Source organism: Capra hircus, chromosome 1, assembly GCF_001704415.2.
Source record: "Capra hircus breed San Clemente chromosome 1, ASM170441v1, whole genome shotgun sequence".
Lineage (NCBI taxonomy): Eukaryota > Metazoa > Chordata > Mammalia > Artiodactyla > Bovidae > Capra > Capra hircus.
Window position 1 is genome coordinate 62,360,633 of NC_030808.1, and position 20,312 is coordinate 62,380,944.

A 20,312-nucleotide genomic window follows, 5' to 3' on the forward strand; every position below is an offset into this window, starting at 1 on the left:
ATACACAGAGGATCCATACCAAAAAAAAAAAAAAAGATGTTAATGACTCAGACAACCATGATGGTGTGATCACTCACCTAGAGCCATGAGAAGTCAAGTGGGCCCCCAGAAGCATCACTACAAACAAAGCTAGTGGAGGTGATGGAATTCCAGCTGAGCTATTTCAAATCCAAAAAGATGATGCTGTTAAAATGCTGCACTCAATACGCTAGAAAATTTGGAAAACTCAGCAGTGGCCACAGGACTGGGAAAGGTCAGTTTTCATTCCAATCCCAAAGAAAGGCAATGCCAAAGAATGCTCAAACTACTGCACAGTTGCACTTACCTCACACACTGGAAAAGTAAGGCTCAAAATTCTCCAAGCCAGGCTTCAATAGTTCAAGCTGGATACAGAAAAGGCAGAGGAACCAGAGATCAAATTGCCAACATCCGTTGGATCATCGAAAAAGCAAGAGAGTTTCAGGAAAACGTCTACTTTTGCTTTATTGACTATGCCAAAGCCTTTTACTCTGTAGATAACAATAAACTATGAGAAATTCTTCAAGAGATGGGAATACCAGACCACCTTACCTGCTTCCTGAGAAATCTGTATGCAGGTAAAGAAGCAACATTTAGAACTGGACATGGAACAACAGGCTGGTTCCAAATCAGGAAAGGAGTACCCAAAGGTTTTATATTGTCACCCTGCTTATTTAACTTATATGCAGAGTACATCATGTAAAATGCTGGGCTGGATGAAGCAGAAATTAGAATCAAGATTTCTGGGAGAAATATCAATAACCTCAGATATGCAGATGACACCACACTTAACAGCAGAAAGCGAAGAAGAAATAAAGAGCCTCTTGATGAAATTGAAAGAGAAGAATGAAAAACTGACCTAAAATTCAACATTCAAAAAATGAAGTTCATGGCATCCTGTCCCATGACTTTATGGCAAATAAATGGGGAAAAAATGGAAACAGTGAGAGACTTTATTTTCTTGGGCTCTAAAATCACTGCAGGTGGTGACTGTAGCCATGAAATTAAGAGATGCTAGCTCCTTGGAAGAAAAGCTATGACAAACATAGACAGCATTTTAAAAAGCAGAGACATTATTTTGCCAACGAAGGTCCGTCTAGTCAAAGCTATGGTTTTTCCAGTAGTCATGTATGGATGTGAGATTTGGACCATAAACAAAGCTGAGCACCGAAGAATTGATGCTTTTGAACTGTGGTGTTGGCAAAGACTATTCAGAGTCCCTTGGACTGCCAGGAGATCAAATCAGTCAATCCTAAAAAAAAATCAATCCTGAATATTCATTGGAGGGTTGATGCTGAAGCTGAAACTCCAATAATCTGACCATTTGATGCAAAAAGCCAACTCTTTGGAAAAGACTCTGATGCTGGGAAAGATTGAAGCCAGAAGGGAACAACAGAGGATGAGATGGTTGAATGGCATCACCAACTCAATGGACATGAGTTTGAACAAGATCTGGGAGATACTGAAGGACAGGAAAGGCTGGTGTACTGCAGTCAATGGGGTCACAAGGATTCAGACACGACTGAGTGATTGAACAACAATGACAATGCAGCATGTGAGATCTTGGTTCCCACGCCCCCTGCATTGGGAATTCTGGAGTCTTAACCACTGGACCACCAATGAAGTCCCCTCTGCTTTTTTCTTTTACTTTCTACTTCTACTTATTTTTTATTTCCTTGAATGTGAAAATCTATACATAATGTTCTTTACAAATAAAAGGAAAAGACCCTTTTAGAACATTTTTTAAAACATCAAAATAACAATTTAGAATCACTAAGCACTAACATGATTACACTTTCCCCTCCTCTTGAGATTAGACTGGGTCTCCCTCTGCAGAATGCTAATGGTCCAGATCAGTCCACCAACCAGCTATTGAATGTGCGTGACAACAAACAAAATATTTGACTATTTTATAAATAAAATCACATGGGCTCCTTTGCTCTCTAGCACTTTCAATAGACCCTTTGACTCTCAAAATTTCTAAAACAGCAAAAACACAGATCCCGAAATTGAATAGCGCTGGGTTCACATCCCAGCTTTGCTACTTGCTGGGAGAGTGGCTTGGGGCAAGTTACGTAACCTTGTGTAAGCTCTGACATCTTCAAAGACATGATAATGCCCAGTACAGCAAAGCCACTACTGTGAGCCTGGTAAGAACAGTGAATAAAACAGGTGGGTCTGTTCTCAGTAACAGAAGAAGCTGTTCAACAATTTCAAAAATACATAATGAGTACAAACAATGAAAACTAATAAAAAGCTTTGGGTTATTACACTGAGAGAGAATTTGAATGAATGGCTCATGGTAGATTCTCATAGTAGCAGGCCTGAGGGACATATAAGAGCGTGGTGAAGAGTGAGGGAAAAGGTGTTATGTGAAGATGAACACCGTGTGCAATGGCTTTGAGGTGGGAAAAATCTTTCACTTTGGGAAGCTGAAGGAAAGCCCAGTGGTTTCCTTCTGGAACAGTGGGGATAGAAAAATAAGCTGAGGTCAGAGTTGGGATCCTAATCTAACAGGAACTCTGACACCCATGCTAAAAGGTGTGGCTTGTTCTAAGTGCACTGGAAAGCTATTGATGGATTTTAAGTAGATACAATAAGAGATGCGTCAGGTTTTTTCCACAGGAGGTAGGGATGGAACACAAGTGAAAACTTGGCATTTGATTATTGAGATTCACATCTCTTCCTTCCCTAGGGTTCTTAACAATTATCTCTTTCAACTTTCTTGAGCTTCGCAGGTTTGAGGAACCTAGAGTGTGCTCTGACGTCAACAAAAGGCTTGATTTTAATGGATTATTTCATTTAAGCTATAACTACATAACATATATACATGTATTTAGGTGTGTGTATATATATATACACATACACATACATATCTACAGGTGTGTGAACATATACGTACATATGTATGTGTGTGCTTAAAATTAAGAAGGTAATTTGCCTTTCAGCACTCATTTGGCTTCCTTAAAACACTTATTTCCTCACCTATAAAATGATGAAATGAAAAATATATATGGACAGTACTTAAGCTAGGTCTGGCACATAGAAAGACACTCAAAAACATCAGCTATTATGAATTAGTTGTGACAAAAGTATAAATGCAATCCCTGAGATCATAGAAACGGGCTCTTACAGTCTTACAGATGGTGAAAACAAATCTAGTATGTCATTATTTTAGGCCATACATTAGAGAAAATTTGACAGCGAGTTTAGCAAAAGCCTCCAAACAGTTGTTTGAAGGCAAAAATTTAACTGGTCTATGTGGGTTTGTAGGGCTTCCCTGTGGCTCAGATGGTAAAGAATCTCCTTGCAATGCAGGAGATTCAGGTTCGATCCCTGGATTGGGAAGATCCACTGTAGAAGGAAATGGTTCAGTTCAGTTTAGTTGCCAAGTCGTTTCTGACTCTTTGTGACCCCATGGAGTGCAGCACGCCAGGTTTCCCTATCCATCACTAACTCCTGGAGCTTACTCAACTTATGCCCATTGAGTCGGTGATGCTATCCAACCATCTTGTCCTCTGTCATTCCCTTCTGCTTCTGCCTTCAATCTTTCCCAGCATCAGGGTTTTTTCAAATGAGTCAGTTCTTCACATTGGGTAGCCAAAGTATTGGAGTTTCAGCTTCATCATCAGTCCTTCCAATGAAGAGTCAACCTGATTTCCTTTAGGATGGACTGGATCTCCTTGCAGTCCAAGGGACTCTCAAGAGTCATCTCCAAACCACAGTTCAAAACCATCAACTCTTCCGTGCTCAGCTCTCTTTATAGTCCAACTCTTACATCCATACATGACTACTGGAAAAACCATAGCTTTAACTAGACAGAACTTTGTCAGGAAAGTAATGGCTGTGCTTTTTAATATGCTATCTAGGTTGGTCATAACTTTTCTCCCAAGGAGCAAGCTTCTTTTAATTTATGGCTACAGTTACCATCTACAGTGATTCTGAAGCCCAGGAAAATAAAGTCTCTCACTGTTTCCATTGTTTCCCCATTTATCTGACATGAAGTGATGGGACTGGATGCCATGATCTTTGTTTTCTGAATGCTAAGGTTTAAGCCAACTTTTTAACTCTCCTCTCTCACTTTCATCAAGAGGCTCTTTAGTTCTTCTTCACTTTCTGCCATAAGGGTGGTGTCATCTGTGTATCTGAAGTTACTGATGATATTTTTCCCAGCAAACTTGATTTCAGCTTCTGCTTCACCCAGCCCAGCATTTCACATGATGTACTCTGCATGTAAGTCAAATAAGTAGGGTGACAATATAAAACCTTGAGGTACTTCTTTCCCGATTTTGAACCAGCCTGTTGTTCCATGTACAATTCTAACTGTTGCTTCTTGACCTGCATACAGATTTCTCAGGAAGTAGGTAAGGTGGTCTGGTATTCCCATCTCTTGAAGAATTCCCCAGTTTGTTGTGATCTACAGAGTAAAAGGCTTTGGTATAGTCAATAAAGCAAAAGCAGAAGTTTTCCTGAAACTCTCTTGCTTTTTCGATGACCTAATGAATGTTGGCAATTTGGTCTCTGGTTCCTCTGCCTTTTCTAAATCCAGCTTCTATGTCTGGAAGTTTACAGTTCATGTACTGTTAAACCCTGGCTTGGAGAATTTTGAGCATTACTTTTCCAATGTGTGAGATGAGTGCAACTGTGCAGTAGTTTGAGCATTCTTTGGCATTGCCTTTCCTTGGGACTGGAATAAAACTGACCTTTTCCAGTCCTGTAGCCATAGCTGAGTTTTCCAAATTTGCTGACATACTGAATGCAGCACTTTCACAATATCATCTTTTAGGATTTTCAATAGCTCCATTTGAATTCTATCACCTTCACTAGTTTTGTTTGTAGTGATGCTTCCTAAGGCCCACTTGACTTCGAATTCCAGGATGTTTGGCTCTAAGTGAGTGATCACACCATCATACTTATCTGGGTCATGACGATCTTTTTTGTACAGTTCTGCGTATTCTTTCCACCTCTTCTTCATGTCTTCTGCTTCTGCTAGGTCCATACAATTTCTGTCCTTTATTGTGCCCATCTTTGCATGAAATGTTCCCTTGGTATCTCTAATTTTATTGAAGAGATCTCTAGTCTTTCCCATTCTGTTGTTTTCCTCTATTTCTTTTCATTGATCACTTAGAAAGGCTTTCATATCTCTCCTTGCTATTCTTTGGAACTCTGCATTCAGGTGAGTATATATTTCCTTTTCCCTTTGTCTTTGGCTTCTCTTCTTTTCTCAGTTATTTGTAAGGCCTCCTCAAACAACCATTTTGCCTTTTTGCATTTCTTTTTCTTTGGGATGGTCTTGATCACTGCCTCCTGTATAATGTCACAAACCTCCATCCATAGTTCTTCAGGCAGCCTGTCTGTTAGATCTAATCCCTTGAATCTATTTGTATGCTCCCTTACTGTATAGTTGTAGGAATTTGATTTAGGTCATACTTGAATGGTCTAGTGGTTTTGCCTTTTTTCTTCAATTTATCTCTGAATTTGGCAATAACAAGTTCATGATCTGAGCCACAGTCAGCTCCCGGTCTTTTTTTTTTTTTTTTTTTGATGACTCTATAGAGCTTCTCCATCTTTGGCTGCAAAGATATAATCAATGATTTCAGTATTGACCATCGGTGATGTCCATGTGTAGAGTCTTCTCTTGTGTTGTTAGAAGAGGGTGTTTGTTATGACCAGTGCGTTCTCTTGGCAAAACTCTGTTAGCTTTTGCCCTGCTTCATTCTGTACTCCAAGGTCAAATTTGCCTGTTACTCCAGTTATCTCTTGACTTCCTACTTTTGCATTTCATTCCCCTATAATGAAAAGGGCATCTTTTTGGGTGTTAATTCTAGAAGGCTTTGTAGGTCTTCATAGAACCATTCAACTTCAGTTTCTTTAGCATTACTGGTTGGGGCACAGACATGGATTGCTCTGATATTGAATGGTTTAACTTGGAAATGAACAGATCATTCTGCTTTTGAGATTGCATCCAAGTACATCATTTCAGACTCTTGTTGACTGTGAGGGCTACTACATTTCTTCTAAGCGACTCTTGCCCACAGTAGTAGATACAATGTTCATCAGAGTTAAATTCACCCATTCCAGGGAATGGCTCCCCACTTCAATATTCTTGCCTAGAGAATTCAATGGACAGAGAGAGGAGCCTGGTGGGCTACAGTTCATGTGGTCTATTTTTCTAGCACCAGGCTTGTTAGTTTTATATTGTTGGCTCAATTTGCAAATCTTTAGAACACTGTACCCATTCAGTTCAGTTCAGTCACTCAGTCGTGTCCGACTCTTTGCGACCCCATGAATCGCAGCACACCAGGCCTCCCTGTCCATCACCATCTCCCGGAGTTCACTCAGACTCACGTCCATCAAGTCCGTGATGCCATCCAGCCATCTTATCCTCAGTCGTTCCCTTCTTCTCCTGCCCCCAATCCCTCCCGGCATCAGAGCCTTTTCCAGTGAGTCAACTCTTCGCATGAGGTGGCCAAAGTACTGGTGTTTCAGCTTTAGCATCATTCCTTCCAAAGAAATCCCAGGGTTGATCTTCAGAATGGACTGGCTGGATCTCCTTGCAGTTAGTCCCTATAATTTCATACCTTGTTGTTTTAATCAATTACATTTTCTTCCTGTCTCAGGAAGAGTTAATGATTACCCATATTATTGCCCTCAACATAACTTGCTAGGTTTTCTCCAAGGGTATGATTATTGAGTATTCTTGCCTAGAGAATCCCAGGGACGGAGGAGTCAGGTGGGCTACCGTTTATGGAGTCACACAGAGTCGGACAGGATTGAAGAGACTTCGCAGCAGCAGCAGCATGATTATGGAGAGGTTCTTCCTCCAATCAAAATATTTAATTATCTCTGGAGAAGATTGTTCCAGACTTGCTTTGGTGATTCAGATAGATAATTCAGATATACTTGAAGCCTAATTATGATCATGGTCTCAAGCACAATAAATTCCTTAGCACAGTCTCCCAACAAGTCAGGTCTCTGGAACTTTCTGATCAAAACCACATCTCGTTCTTCCTCCTTTACCTCAGGAGAAACTTAATCTTGAAAATCAACCCAGCTTTCATACACCAGTTTATACGCACCATTCCCTGTTCTTCCTTGCCTTTCTTTCATTGTTACAATACTAAGTAGAGGACATATTACCATCCTACTCTGTGGCATGCTCCCCATGAAACTCTGCCTAGATCAATTTAGATTGCTACTTAGAATAAGTCCATCGGGGATAAGATGTTCCTTTTTTCTTATCAGCTTTCTGGAAAATCAGTCTTACGGAATTTTTATGGGAATTCTGGAAATAATTCTAACTGAGAAATGATGCTATGTTTGTCTCCCCAGTTAACACACTAGAGACAGAGCTGCATATGGCTTTCCTATTAAGAGTGCATGGTTGGAACTGCCTGGGGAAAGAGTCACCAGGTGTCTGTTAGCAGGCACTATGCTCCCTCTGGGCCCTGGCCTCAGGTAACCGAAGTCCCTAAGGAACACCATGCTGCACATGGATTGCAATGCAGCTTTGAAAATTACTTACTGCTGGAGCATGAGATGTGTGAGCTGATAAGGATGCCAAAAAGGACAGCAGCAAACATATAAAGAAATGGATGGGCTTGATGTTGAATTTCATGTTTGAACAATGTTTAAAATGCCCACAGTGTCATTTTCTGCTCTGCATTTCTGATGTCACCAAAGCAGACATTAATCTAGGAATAAACATGGTCGACCAAAGGATTATAAACCTGAACTGTCTCATAAATAATACCTTGACTATATATCCTACTCAACATTGTTGAGGAAATGTATAGTTAAGAAAGATGAAAAGAAATGCATGTCTTAAAAGCAATACTATTCACATGCAAGCACAGCCTCTGATTTTAAAAAAAAGACATCAAAAGGATTAAATTTGAGTTTGAAATGAGGCTAGAACTCTGTAACTAGAAGAGTGCTGTGGTATTATACAAGATGCATATTTTCCTAGGGTATAACCATTATCTACTCTGAAGGTATAAATATTTCATTTCCTCTACCTCAGTTTCATCATCTGTGAAATTGGAATAATGTCACCTTAGGGGAAAACACTGAGGATTAGCAACTTAATGTTTACTACTATAATAAGTTCTTTAGAGACTACAGTGAGATTGTGGTGAATACACAATGAGGGGAGTAAACTGGCATAAATCAAGCCTTTGTATATAGTATATAAATGAAGAGAAAATAAATTACATGGAGGAGGGTAATAAAATATTTTTCTAAGTGGAAGGAAGAAACAATACCCTGGAAAATACAAAAATGGGTCATCCCTAATGGGTAAAAATATTTCATATAACATCCTGCCCATCACCAAATATCTGATTTATACCAGCCAACTGCAATTTGAGGAAGCCTCAAATCTGTATTTATATTTTTAAATGTCAGGAAGATGATAGTCTGGAAAAACAAGAGAGAAGCATTTGCCTTTGTCTTAACTTTAGAATCCTTTCCCAAGGAAGCATCTGGGCTTGCCTAGAGTTTGAAAAATATGTTGTCTTCCATTCAATGGTTATTTCTCTAATATGTTTCATGACCGTGTAATGCTATGTTGCCTAGAGTAAATGTCCCTGAGTATCCAGAGAGTCAAACTGCCTGTCTTCATTTTTTCCATGCCAATGCCTGTGTACATTCAGTGAAATTATATACTGGTAGCTGGAAAATCCAACTCTGTCTAGCAGGAAAATTCAGAAGATAAGAAAATCTTGGCAACCTTAGAAACCAGGGGGAATGTTCAAATTTTATCAGCACCCACAGGGTTTACTCAGCTTACTATTGTTAAGTAGTTAGAATAGGAAAAAGGAGTCCAGAATGGAGGTGGCTAAAAGACAAAGGGAAAAGCCCAAAAAAGCAGAACAAAGGAAGGTCCGAGAACCAGAGTGAGAACCTCAGGTGAAGCAAATAGCCCTCCTGGCTAGCCCAATTTACATCGGGCAGGCTCAGGGGAGGGGGAAAAAAAAAATATATAGAAAGAGGAGCCAAAATTGAGGTCTGGCTTCTCTTCTCTTCATTTCTTTTGGGTTGGCCCACCCTCACGCCTCGAGGATGTATTTTCCTTTGCTTGCCAAATAAAACTGAGCTGTAACACTGATCCATTCATCACTTCAAATTTTTGCTGCAGCAAGACAGAACTGAGGAAATCACAAACTCCCCCAACACTATTAACATATTTGAATACATTATTTGGCATCTGGTGCAATTCATGACAGGTCATTAGCAGTGGGCCAGGGTGGTGCTCTCAGCGTTGAGTCCCCAGCCTCTCAGATACTGCCAAATGGCTGAGAAGTTACAAGTCTCTTCTAAGTTTTTAAATGTGAAGCTTGCCATGACTCTTGCTTCTCATCCCTCTTCAACCATTTCCAAAACAATGTATGCATAAAAAGAGCAGGAATGGGAAACCTTTGTAAGATTTGTCAAAAATTATCATGAAAACACACAGCCAAGATTAATAAATCTAATCACTGTGGCCACACACACAGGTCTCCTTGTGACTCCATGGCAAAAGGGATTCAAATATGAGAATGCATACAAATGTACTTTATAACATGCACAGTGGTTTCAGCTATTACAATGGCCATCACATCTGGTGCTGCATCAGTGATGAAGAACAATTAATTGCCTCTTTAGTGAAACCATCTAGGTTAGAAAGCAAGACTGCACCTACACCAGTTTGAAAATCTTGGAAGTGCCTTAAAAGCCAGGATCAGCTTCTATTACTCGATATTCCCCATAGCATCCAAAAAAACATATATTGGTTAAATTCAAACCTCCAATAAGTATATTGATTTGTTAATGACAGAATTAAATGTATCAATAAGCAGCTAAGCTACTCAATCAAGTGAGGAAGAGAGGGTAAGATGAAGTCTAAAATGATATCAGAGCAACAAAAGTTAAGGTCTTGGATAGGAAAAGTAGGATAAGGGAAGGAGATTCCTGCCACAGAGTATAGTGATTATAATCTTGAAAAAATGACAGGAACAAAGGGAAAAATTAAAATTTGATTTTAATGGCTTCCAGAGAAGACTCTACACATGGACATCACCAGATGGCCAACACCAAAATCAAACTGATTATATTCTTTGCAGTCAAAGATGGAGAAACTCTATACAGTCAGCAAAAACAAGACTGGGAGTAGACTGTGGCTCAGATCATGAACTCTTTATTGCCAAATTCAGACTTAAATTAAAGAAAGTGGGGGAAACCACTTAACCATTCAGGTATGACCTAAATCAAATCTCTTATGATTATATAAGTGAGAAATAGATTTAAGGGACTAGATCTGATAGAGTGACTGATGAACTATGGACAGAGGTTCATGACACTGTACAGGAGACAGGGATCAAGATCATCCCCAAGAAAAAGAAATGCTAAAAAGCAAAATACCTGTCTGAGGAGGCAAGAAAGATATATCCATTTGAATGCAGAGTTCCAAAAAATAGCAAGGAGAGACAAGAAAGCCTTCCTCAGCATTCAGTGCAAAGAAATAGAGAAAAACAATAAAATGGAAAAGACTAGAGAGCTCTTCAAGAAAATTAGAGATACCAAGGGAACATTTCATGTAAAGATGGGCTCAATAAAGGACAGAAATGGTATGGACCTAACAGAAGCAGAAGATATTAAGAAGAGGTGACAAGAATACACAGAAGAACTGTACAAAAAAAAATCTTCACAAGCCAGATAATCACAATGGTGTGATCACTCACCTAGAGCCAGACATCCTGGAATGTCAAGTCAAGTGGGCCTTAGGAAGCATCACTATGAACAAAGCTAGTGGAGATGATGGAATCCCAGTTGAGCTATTTCAAATCCTAAAAGATGATGCTGCTAAAGTGATGCACTCAATATGCCAGCAAATTTGGAAAACTCAGCAGTGGCCACAGGACTGCAAAAGGTCAGTTTTCACTCCAATCCCAAAGAAAGGCAATGCCAAAGAATGCTCAAACTACCACACCATTGCACTCATCTCACAGGCTAGTAAAGTAATGCTCAAAATTCTCCAAGCCAGGCTTCAGCAACACGTGAACCGTGAACATCCTGATGTTCAAGCTGATTTTGGAAAAGGCAGAGGAACCAGAGATCAAATTGCCAGCATCCGCTGGATCATCAAAAAAGCAAGAAAGTTCCAGAAAAACATCTATTTCAGCTTTCTTGACTATGTCAAAGCCTTTGACTGTGTGGATCACAATAAACTGTGGAAAATTCTGAAAGAGATGGGAATACCAGACCACCTGACCTGCCTCTTGAGAAACCTGTATGCAGGTCAGGAAGCAACAGTTATGCAGGACATGAAACAACAGACTGGTTCCAAATAGGAAAAGGAGTGTGTCAAGGCTGTATATTGTCACCCTGTTTATTTAACTTATATGCAGAATACATCATGAGAAATGCTGGGCTGGATGAAGCACAAACTGCAATCAAGATTGCCGGGAGAAATATCAATAACCTCAGATATGCAGATGACACCACCCTTATGGCAGAAAATGAAGAAGAACTAAAGAGCCTCTTACTGAAAGTGAAAGAGGAGAGTGAAAAAGTTGGCTTAAAGTGCAACATTCAGAAACTAAGATCATGGCATCTGGTCCCATCACTTCATGGCAAATAGATGGGGAAACAGTGGCTGACTTTATTTTTGGGGGCTCCAAAATCACTGCAGATGGTGATTGCAACCATGAAATTAAAAGATGCTTACTCCTTGGAAGCAAAGTTATGACCAACCTAGACAGCATACTAAAAAGCAGGGACATTACTCTGCCAACAAAGGTCCATCTAGTCAAGGCTATGGTTTTTCCAGTAGTCACGTATGAATGTGAGAGTTGGACTATATATAAAGAAAGCTGAGCACAGAAGAATTGATGCTTTTGAACTGTGGTGTTGGAGAAGACTCTTGAGAGTCCCTTGGACTACAAGGAGTTCCAACCAGTCCATCCTAAAGGAGATCAGTTCTGGGTGTTCATTGGAAGGACTGATGTTGAAGCTGAAACTTCAATACTTTGGCCACCTGATGCGACGAGCTGACTCATTGGAAAAGACTCTGATGCTGGGAAAGACTGAGGGTAATAGGAGAAGGGGACAACAGAGGATGAGATTGTTTGATGGCATCACCAACTCAATGGACGTGAGTTAGGTGGACTCTAGGAGTTGGTGATGGGCAGGGAGGCCTGGTGTCCTGGCAGTTCATGGGATCACAAAGAGTTGGACATGACTGAGTGTCTGAACTGACTGACTGTTAAAGAGAATGATGTAGTTGAGTACAAAACAGTCAAACAGTAGTCAACAGACAAATTGTCAAATTCAGTTAGGCTTAGAGAAATGTAGCTCAATATGGGTGAAGAAATTGGGGAAAAAAATCCAATTACTTTAAATGATGTGGAGTCTTCCTGCTGAGACAAATTGCAACCTTGGGGTACTGATAAACCCCACAGTTGAAGTAAATTAATTACTTTGAGGGTTTTTAAAGAAACAATTCAGAAGTACATGGTGATGAAGACCAAAGACAGGCAAAGTAGTTGCTTTCCAGAAGAGAAAATGCAAATTGTTTGAACTGAATAATTTTGATGTTGATTCTGAGAAAATAATGCAATTCATATTATGAAATATTATGCATTCACTAGAAAACATCAGTTCAGAGTTTCCAAAACTCATTTTATTTTTTCTCTATATATAATTATTAAGAATTTAGATACATGAGAAAAGCAGTAGGTATGATTTATCTGAATTTTAGTAAAGTGCTTGTCCACATCTTCACAATATCCTTACTTTTAAAGTTCAAGACAGGATTGGATTATAATAATAGCCAGATTTGTAACGTACTGAGCAGTGACAACATTAGGGTATATCTGATGAATGGATTGGTATTAACTAAGCAGAATCTAAATGATTGACAATGAGCTCTGTTCTGGACCCTAATCTATTCAACATCTAAAAAAAGAGTCAGTTCAGTGAAGATCACACTTTGAAGTAAGATGAATATGGGGGGACAGGAAGAAGAAATCACCGGGGTGATAAAATTAGGCATTTAAAACATCAAGTCAAAGAATCAGACAAATTTAAATCAATGAAATATTTTAAATACAATGCCAGGTCTTGTTTGTGAATTACAAACAAAATAAACACATAAATATGAAGGGAAAGAGTGCAGGAATAATAGCTATGCTCTTGAGGGAAATGGCCTAGGTTTATAATTCCTTGGAGCTTCCAAAAATATCTGATGCAAACTTAGGCAGCAATAAACATCTAGGAATTATCTAGAAAGTAGAAGAAGATAATTCCAGTTTACTCTGAAATATTCACATCATTCCTAGAGAATTATACACAATGCTGAGTCCTCTAGAGATATAAATAAACCAAAATGCATTCTGAAGAGAGAAAACTCAGAACCATCACAGAAGAGACTGGAAAAATGAGGCCATGTGACCTGAGGAACAGGTGAAGATTAACACTGGCACCCACTGAAAAGCTGAGTTCATTTAGAAAACAGTTCTTTTGGTACTGAGAAATAGCTTCTCTCTTAAAAAAAAACTTTTTTTTTTTTGCTTTAAAAGTAATTTTTCATGATTTTATCACTGATAGAAAATTGAGAAAATATACAGCAATACACAAAAGAAGATAGTGTTATTTTGTTAGTATGGGGTCTGTTTCATCACAGTTTTTGCATACATTTACAATTGTACTACAATTTTGTACAGTCATTTAGCATTATATTATGAAGCTTTATTACATAAATTAATATTTACCTTTTCGTGCAAATATGAAGATTTTATGAACTTGTGCAGAACATGAGTTTTTAAGGTAGTTTTTAAAATGACGCATCTACAATATATCAAATTCTTAGGCACTGTCCTAGGGTCTTCACGAAGCACAAGAGAGACAAAATGTCAATACTGGTGGAGTTTACTACTTGACGGTATGTTTACTGAGGGGACATAAAATGGACATGCAAGCAAGCAAAGAAAATAAAGACATATTTTCTGATAATGTGTACCATAAAGAGACTTGATGTGACAAACGAACTTCTAAAGGCGCACAACATTTGAACTGAGACCTGAACGACAAGAAGGAGCAAAATACGCAGAAAACCCACAACAGATGGTTTCAGGCAGAGGGGATAGCAAGCAGGAAGGGCTGTGAAGGTGAGATGGACTTGGTGTGCTCAAGGGATAGAGAGGAGGGCACTGCGCTTTTAGCTTGTTAAGGGCAGAGGAGGGTGGGACTCGAGGAGGTCACAATGATCGTTAAATGGGGCCATGGCAAGGATTCGGATTTTACTCTACAGAGCGAAGTCTGCCCAAGGTTTCTGAGCAGGGAAACAGCCTCATACGGTTTACTGTTTTTTCTCTTTAAAATTGAAGCACAGTTGATGTACAATATTATATGTTACCAGTTAACAACAGTTATTCACAATTTTTAACGGTTATACCTCACTTATAGTTATTTTAAAATATTGACTACATTCCTTGTGTTGTACAATATATCCCTGTAGCTTACTTAATACATAATAGCTTGTACCTCTTAATCTCCCATCCCTGTCCTGCCTCTCCTCCTTCCTCTCTCCCCGCTGATAACCACTAGTTTGTTCTCTAAATCTGAGTCTGTTTCTTTTTTGTTATATTCACTAGTCTGTTTTGTTTTTTAGATTCCACATGTAAGCGATGTCATACAGTATTTGTCTTTCTCTGACTTATTTCACTCAGCATAATGCACTTTAAGTCCACCCACATTGTTGTCAAGTATCGGTGATTCTCAAGCTAGATGACTAAATATAGAGACATGGTAGGGAAAAGAGACTAGGTAATCAGAATTCAGTGATTTAAAACATCATTTAACAAGCACAAATCATATACATAAATTACATAGTTTAAATCCTTATAAATGAATTCCAAGGAACTAGCCTATCTACTTAATTATTACTAAATATTGCCATTTAAATTTGGACACATGGATGGAATACAGATGGATTTTTTTGTTGCACTGGGATTGGTTGCCATTGGAATTTTCCTGTGGTTTCAGTTCACATGTTTCAAATATCATTTTGTATGGAAGGTGGCAAGGGAACTATGCCAGGGAAAAAGCAAGAGGTTAAGGAAAGAAATCCCTCAGACTATTCGGAGCATTGCCTGGAGCAGGTTGGAGCCACAGGGCAGAGGTGAAACAAGACACAGTCCACTGAATGAAGACTGGCCACACCTATGCAAGGAAAAACTCACCAGCACAGCCATCCCATACACTATCATTAGATCCCTTGAGACAAGCCCACTCCCAACAGCTGCCAGCTGCTGGGTCAGCCTCAGTTGTCTTTCCATTGTTCTTTGTTTACAGGTCTGCCACTGATGCTTATACTTCCTCCAAGAATGCCTAAAAACGGCCAGTATTCCCAGTCTCCATCCTAAGGCCTTTTGAGTAGCTTGGAGGAAAAGATTTCAGAATACACATTTATTGGACCATTAGGTAGTGTCCAATCTCCAGCTGACTTAGTTTGTTCTTCTGAGTCATCTTCTGGGGCCATGCACTTATCACCCTAGCCACATTTCAGTGATTTGATGGTTGGACACATCTTGCCAAGTTAACAGTATGACCTCTTTCTCCTGGCCATGTCAAACCCTTTTCCTAACAAGCAAGGAACAAACAAGCAAGGCAATTCTTCTCCAAAAGCCTACCCCAACTGTAGATTCAATAAATTTAATGGAAAGTATCTTGTGTGTTGCAGTGATTCTGGTAAGAATTATTACTGGAAGTTTCCAAACAGCTTTGCGGGCCTGTGAGAACACCTGTCATAGTGGGACTAAAGCTTTTATGCTAGACTTTCCACAAGAAGGAGGGCATGCCCTTCAGTCTTTACTAATATAATCCTGGAAAATTCAATTCCAACACAGAGGGGTGCTGTGGTTCTCTACCCAAAAGCTCAATTACACTGGCACCAGACTCATCTCAAGCTTGTCCTCAATTTCTAGTTGACCAAAAATGTCAAGTATATTCATGTGTCTCCATGTATATGTGTGGGCACATTTAACTTCTCATCCTTCAATTCAGGGATATTCCACTATTTTTAAAAGAGCTGGTAATTACTTAAACATGACAACACACAGAAGTTCTACTTTTTTGTGCTCTTGGCTTAGGAACCAGTCATGCAGTCGGATGTCTTCAAGGTCAGAGGCCCCCAAACCCCAAACCATGGACCAGTACTGGCTTGTGGCCTATTAGGAATCAGGTTGCACTGCAGAAGGTGAGCAGTGGGCAAGTAAGCGAAGCTTCATCTGTGTTTATAGCTGCTTCCCAGCACTTCCATTACCACCTAAGCTCTGCCTCCTGTTAGATAAAAAGCATAATAAATGTAATAGGCTTGAGACATCAGAAAACCACCCCCTTGACCCGCTCTCCCCGCATCCATGGAAAAATTGTCTTCTTTCAAACTGGTCCCTGGTGCCAAAAAGGCTGGGGAATACTGTGCTAGGACAATGAGAAGCTAGCCTGCTGTCATTTAAGCACAAAGTACTGGAGACCGGCTGTGCTCCATTCTTATCTCTCAGAAATTAACTAAATAACGGCATCTAGTGAAACTCTTTTCAGACATTGAAAAGGACTTGTTAACACATATCTCTTAAAAGATATTTTTAGATAAAATGGAAAAAATTAAAATCTGTTCTGGGAAAAACAGATTAGAGGCCATAGAAGGTGATTTTATTTAGCTGCTTAAAAGGACTTGGCATACCATTCGGAGAGTTAAGTGAAAATTATATGCAATGAAATCCCAACACAGTATGGCACTAGAAGAGACCCACACCCCTCTCCATGCGTGCAATAAGGAGCTCTGCCTGTTGTCCCTCTGAACACTGAAGCAGAGGGTGGCATGGCCTTCCTGGGAGCTGGGAGGCAGCCCTAGACTTTGCCTTGGATCAGATCCCAGGAACTGGGCTCTCTGGACATGAAGGGCATGATGCTGTGGCTGAGACACCACAGGAATAAACCAAGGCTTTCTCAGAGGCAGCAGGCCTCCACCACCCAAAGGGCTTAGGGCAGAGCTTTATTGTTCCCAATGGAATTAGTATCTACTTTATCACAAAAGGAAATGTAGTAAGCACAGGCTGTTAGAGAGCAGCTGTATGATGTGCTTGACAGAGCATAAGATCTAGAGGCAGAAAGAATTGCCAGTTTCAGTCCCGACTCTGTTACAAGTGATGCTAGCCAAATCACACATTGTCATTGGGAGCATAGTTTCTTTACCTATAAAATGGGAGCAAGAATAGCTAAGGGATTTCAAGCACTAAGATATATTCCAGGCACCTGTGCCAAGAGGGTTCTGGACGGGTAACACTTTAGGAAGATCTACATTCACGAGAATACGCTGCAGGTAGGTCAAGTTCACTGGGAGGTTCCAGTTGCCATATTTTGGGGTCCATGAGTACTTGTACTAGGGCCATGCTGTTCATAGACAATGACTTAATATGGGTACCACTGTGTGGCTATTTCTACCCAGAGCCAGACTACTCTCGAGGCAACTTGTGACCTGGATTGAGTCTCAGAATAGCACTGCAGTCTGAAGCTCTTCCAAACCATCCCTTCCTATTCATTCCTCTGTTCACAGGTTTCAGACCTGCATTGCAGGCTGCCACCTCCTGCTATCATCCCTCCCACTTTATCCTTTACCTGTGTTTCTTCTCCCATCTTGGTGTCTGCTTGTTGATGACCCAAACCAGAACATACCAGGCAAATGAATGAAATGATCTCAATTCATTCTCATGAGACTATGAATTGAATGTTCCTATCCTCATTTTACAAATATGGAAACAACTGCATAGAGGGATTAAGCTATAAATAAACTAGCCTTTATTTCAGGAGGCTGTTGTCAAAGTTTAATTGAGAGTATATGTGAAAGGGCTTTACATTTTTTCAGGCAAAGGGAAAAAAAATCACAAAAAGAATATCCCTCATAGTTTTCTTTTATTTACTTATATTTGGTTGCACTGGGTCTCTGTTGTGTGTGACTTTCTCTAGTTGTGGCAAGCAGAGGACATTTTTCCTTGCAGTACGTGGGCTTCTCATTGTGGTAGCTTCTCTTGTTGCAGAGCACAGGCTCCAGGCATGTGGGCTTCAGTGGCTGAAGCACATAGGCTCAGTAATTGCAGGGTATGGCTCCAGGGCACGTGCACTTCAGTCGTTTTGGCTTATGGGTCCTAGACCCCACCAGCTTCAGTAGGTGCGGCTCCCGGGCTCAGCAGCTGTGGTTCACAGGTTTAATTACCGTGCAGCATGTGGGATCTTAGTTTCCAGACCAGGGATCAAACCTGTGGCCCCTGCAGTGGCAGGTGGATTCCTATCCATTGTGCTACCAGGGAAGTGCTTCAGTATAGTTTTAAATTACTCATTTTTCCTAGGCTTTCTACCAGTTTCACATGCTTATGGTAGAAAACTTCACTTAGCCTCCAAAAGTGCCCTGAAAAAGTAACAATTTGTCTTTATCAAACCCATTGTCCCACAGACCCTCTTTACCTTTTATTGTTTGAAGACAGACAAGAGGAAAGTGTGGGTATATGTGTCAGGTCACTATGACATGCTCAACATGGCACTCTGCTCTTTAAAACCTGAGTTTTAGTCTCCTAACCTTTCTAATCAGCTTAATAGCGTGCAATTTACTAGTAACTGAGGACAGTAAAACTACAGGAAATAAGAGTCTTTCTGGTTTTATTAACGTTCTTCCTAAGTTCTCCAGCATTTTGACCAAAATCCTGTCATCCAAATGTGTACTGTTTAGTGCGCTTGGTCAAAACAATCTTTTTCCTGCTCTGCTCATTGAGTCTGACCTGATTAAAAAGCTCATTTTCTGTTCCTTCTGTGAAACAGAGGCTGCCAGTAATTTTCTCACATACCCACATTCTCACCAGAATATTTTCTACCACGGCTTCCTGTTTTGCACCCTGGACAACAACCCAGGCTTCCTTCATCCCTACACCTCCTTCAGGGGTATAGATAGAACCCTGCTGAAACAACATTTGGACCAAGAAACTAACCCCCGTTTTTGGCACCAGCAGTCAGTAGACAAGGGGTCGGTGCAGAAGTCAAGTTCTGGGCCAGGCCTTCTTCTCAGAATCCTCAGATGTTAAGAAGGTGCTACTCAGACAACTTTTGGTGTTGCTTTCTATGAGAGAGGTGGAGAAAGGGACAGAAGAGGAGGAGGAGAAAGAGGTGTCAGAGAGTCATGCTGAGAACTACAAGAGGAACAAGAGAGGAAGCACCGCTTAACAGCTCCTACAAGGAACCAGCAGGCAGTGAGTCCTCTTCAGCTTCCACATGGATGTGAATGGTCCAAGAAAGCTATGAGGAGAGATCAGTTGTATCTGTGGAGGCCGCAATGGTGCTTTGAAGGGAGAAATCCCGGTTAGACTGATGGATGAGTGCGGACGCCTTTGGAGTCAAACAGTCCATCTCCTCAAGCTGCCTGAATATCAGCCTCTCACAGATTCAGCAATGTCAGGAAATCCTGGGGAGCTTTGAAAATGATCAGGGAACACCACCTCCTCCTCCCTGCTAATTCTGACAGCTCCTGCCCTGATGGAGATGCTGTCCTCAGGATAGAAGAGCCAGCTTGCCCCTCCCACAGGGGCTGCAGGCAACAGGAAACTGAGCCCCCTGTGTGGGTCTCGCTGGCTTCTCCATTTGTTTTCATTTTGTCACAGACACTTCTATTTAAACTACTTGGAAGGATGTCTCAATAACATCCTTTGCTGAGCTCCATTAGATAGAAAATGAGACTCCATCTGCCCGCTCCTCTGCACCCAAACTTCAACCTTGGTTGATCTCACAGAGCCTATAAGGGCTGAGGACCTTCAACAGAAAAGCCTGTCTTCAGGTTAACAAACAGGACAGACAGCTGTGGAGCACTGTCTGAGTATGCATTTTAAATGATTAGTTCAAATCCATTCATCACAATAAGGCTGGATAATAAACCAAAAATTCTACATACGCTCCAAAAAATAAATCTATGGCCTGTCTCCATTTACAATTCAAACCTATCTTTTGAAAATCCAAACACTACATACCCCTTGTGAAACAGACCTTGTTTAATATTTACTAAGATTTATTTTAAATGAGGCCATGCCGTATATCCTTGGCCCAAAGCTTACAGATGACTTTATGATTATATGAGTAGTTGGGTAAAAACACAGTTGGAGAGGAATGCCTTTTCTCTGCTCCTCGTGAGGGAGATTCTCCCTAGGAACAACCCTTGGTTCTCCCCATCCATTCACTTCTTGACTCTGGATAGGAGGTGTGGCTCTCAGGATGGT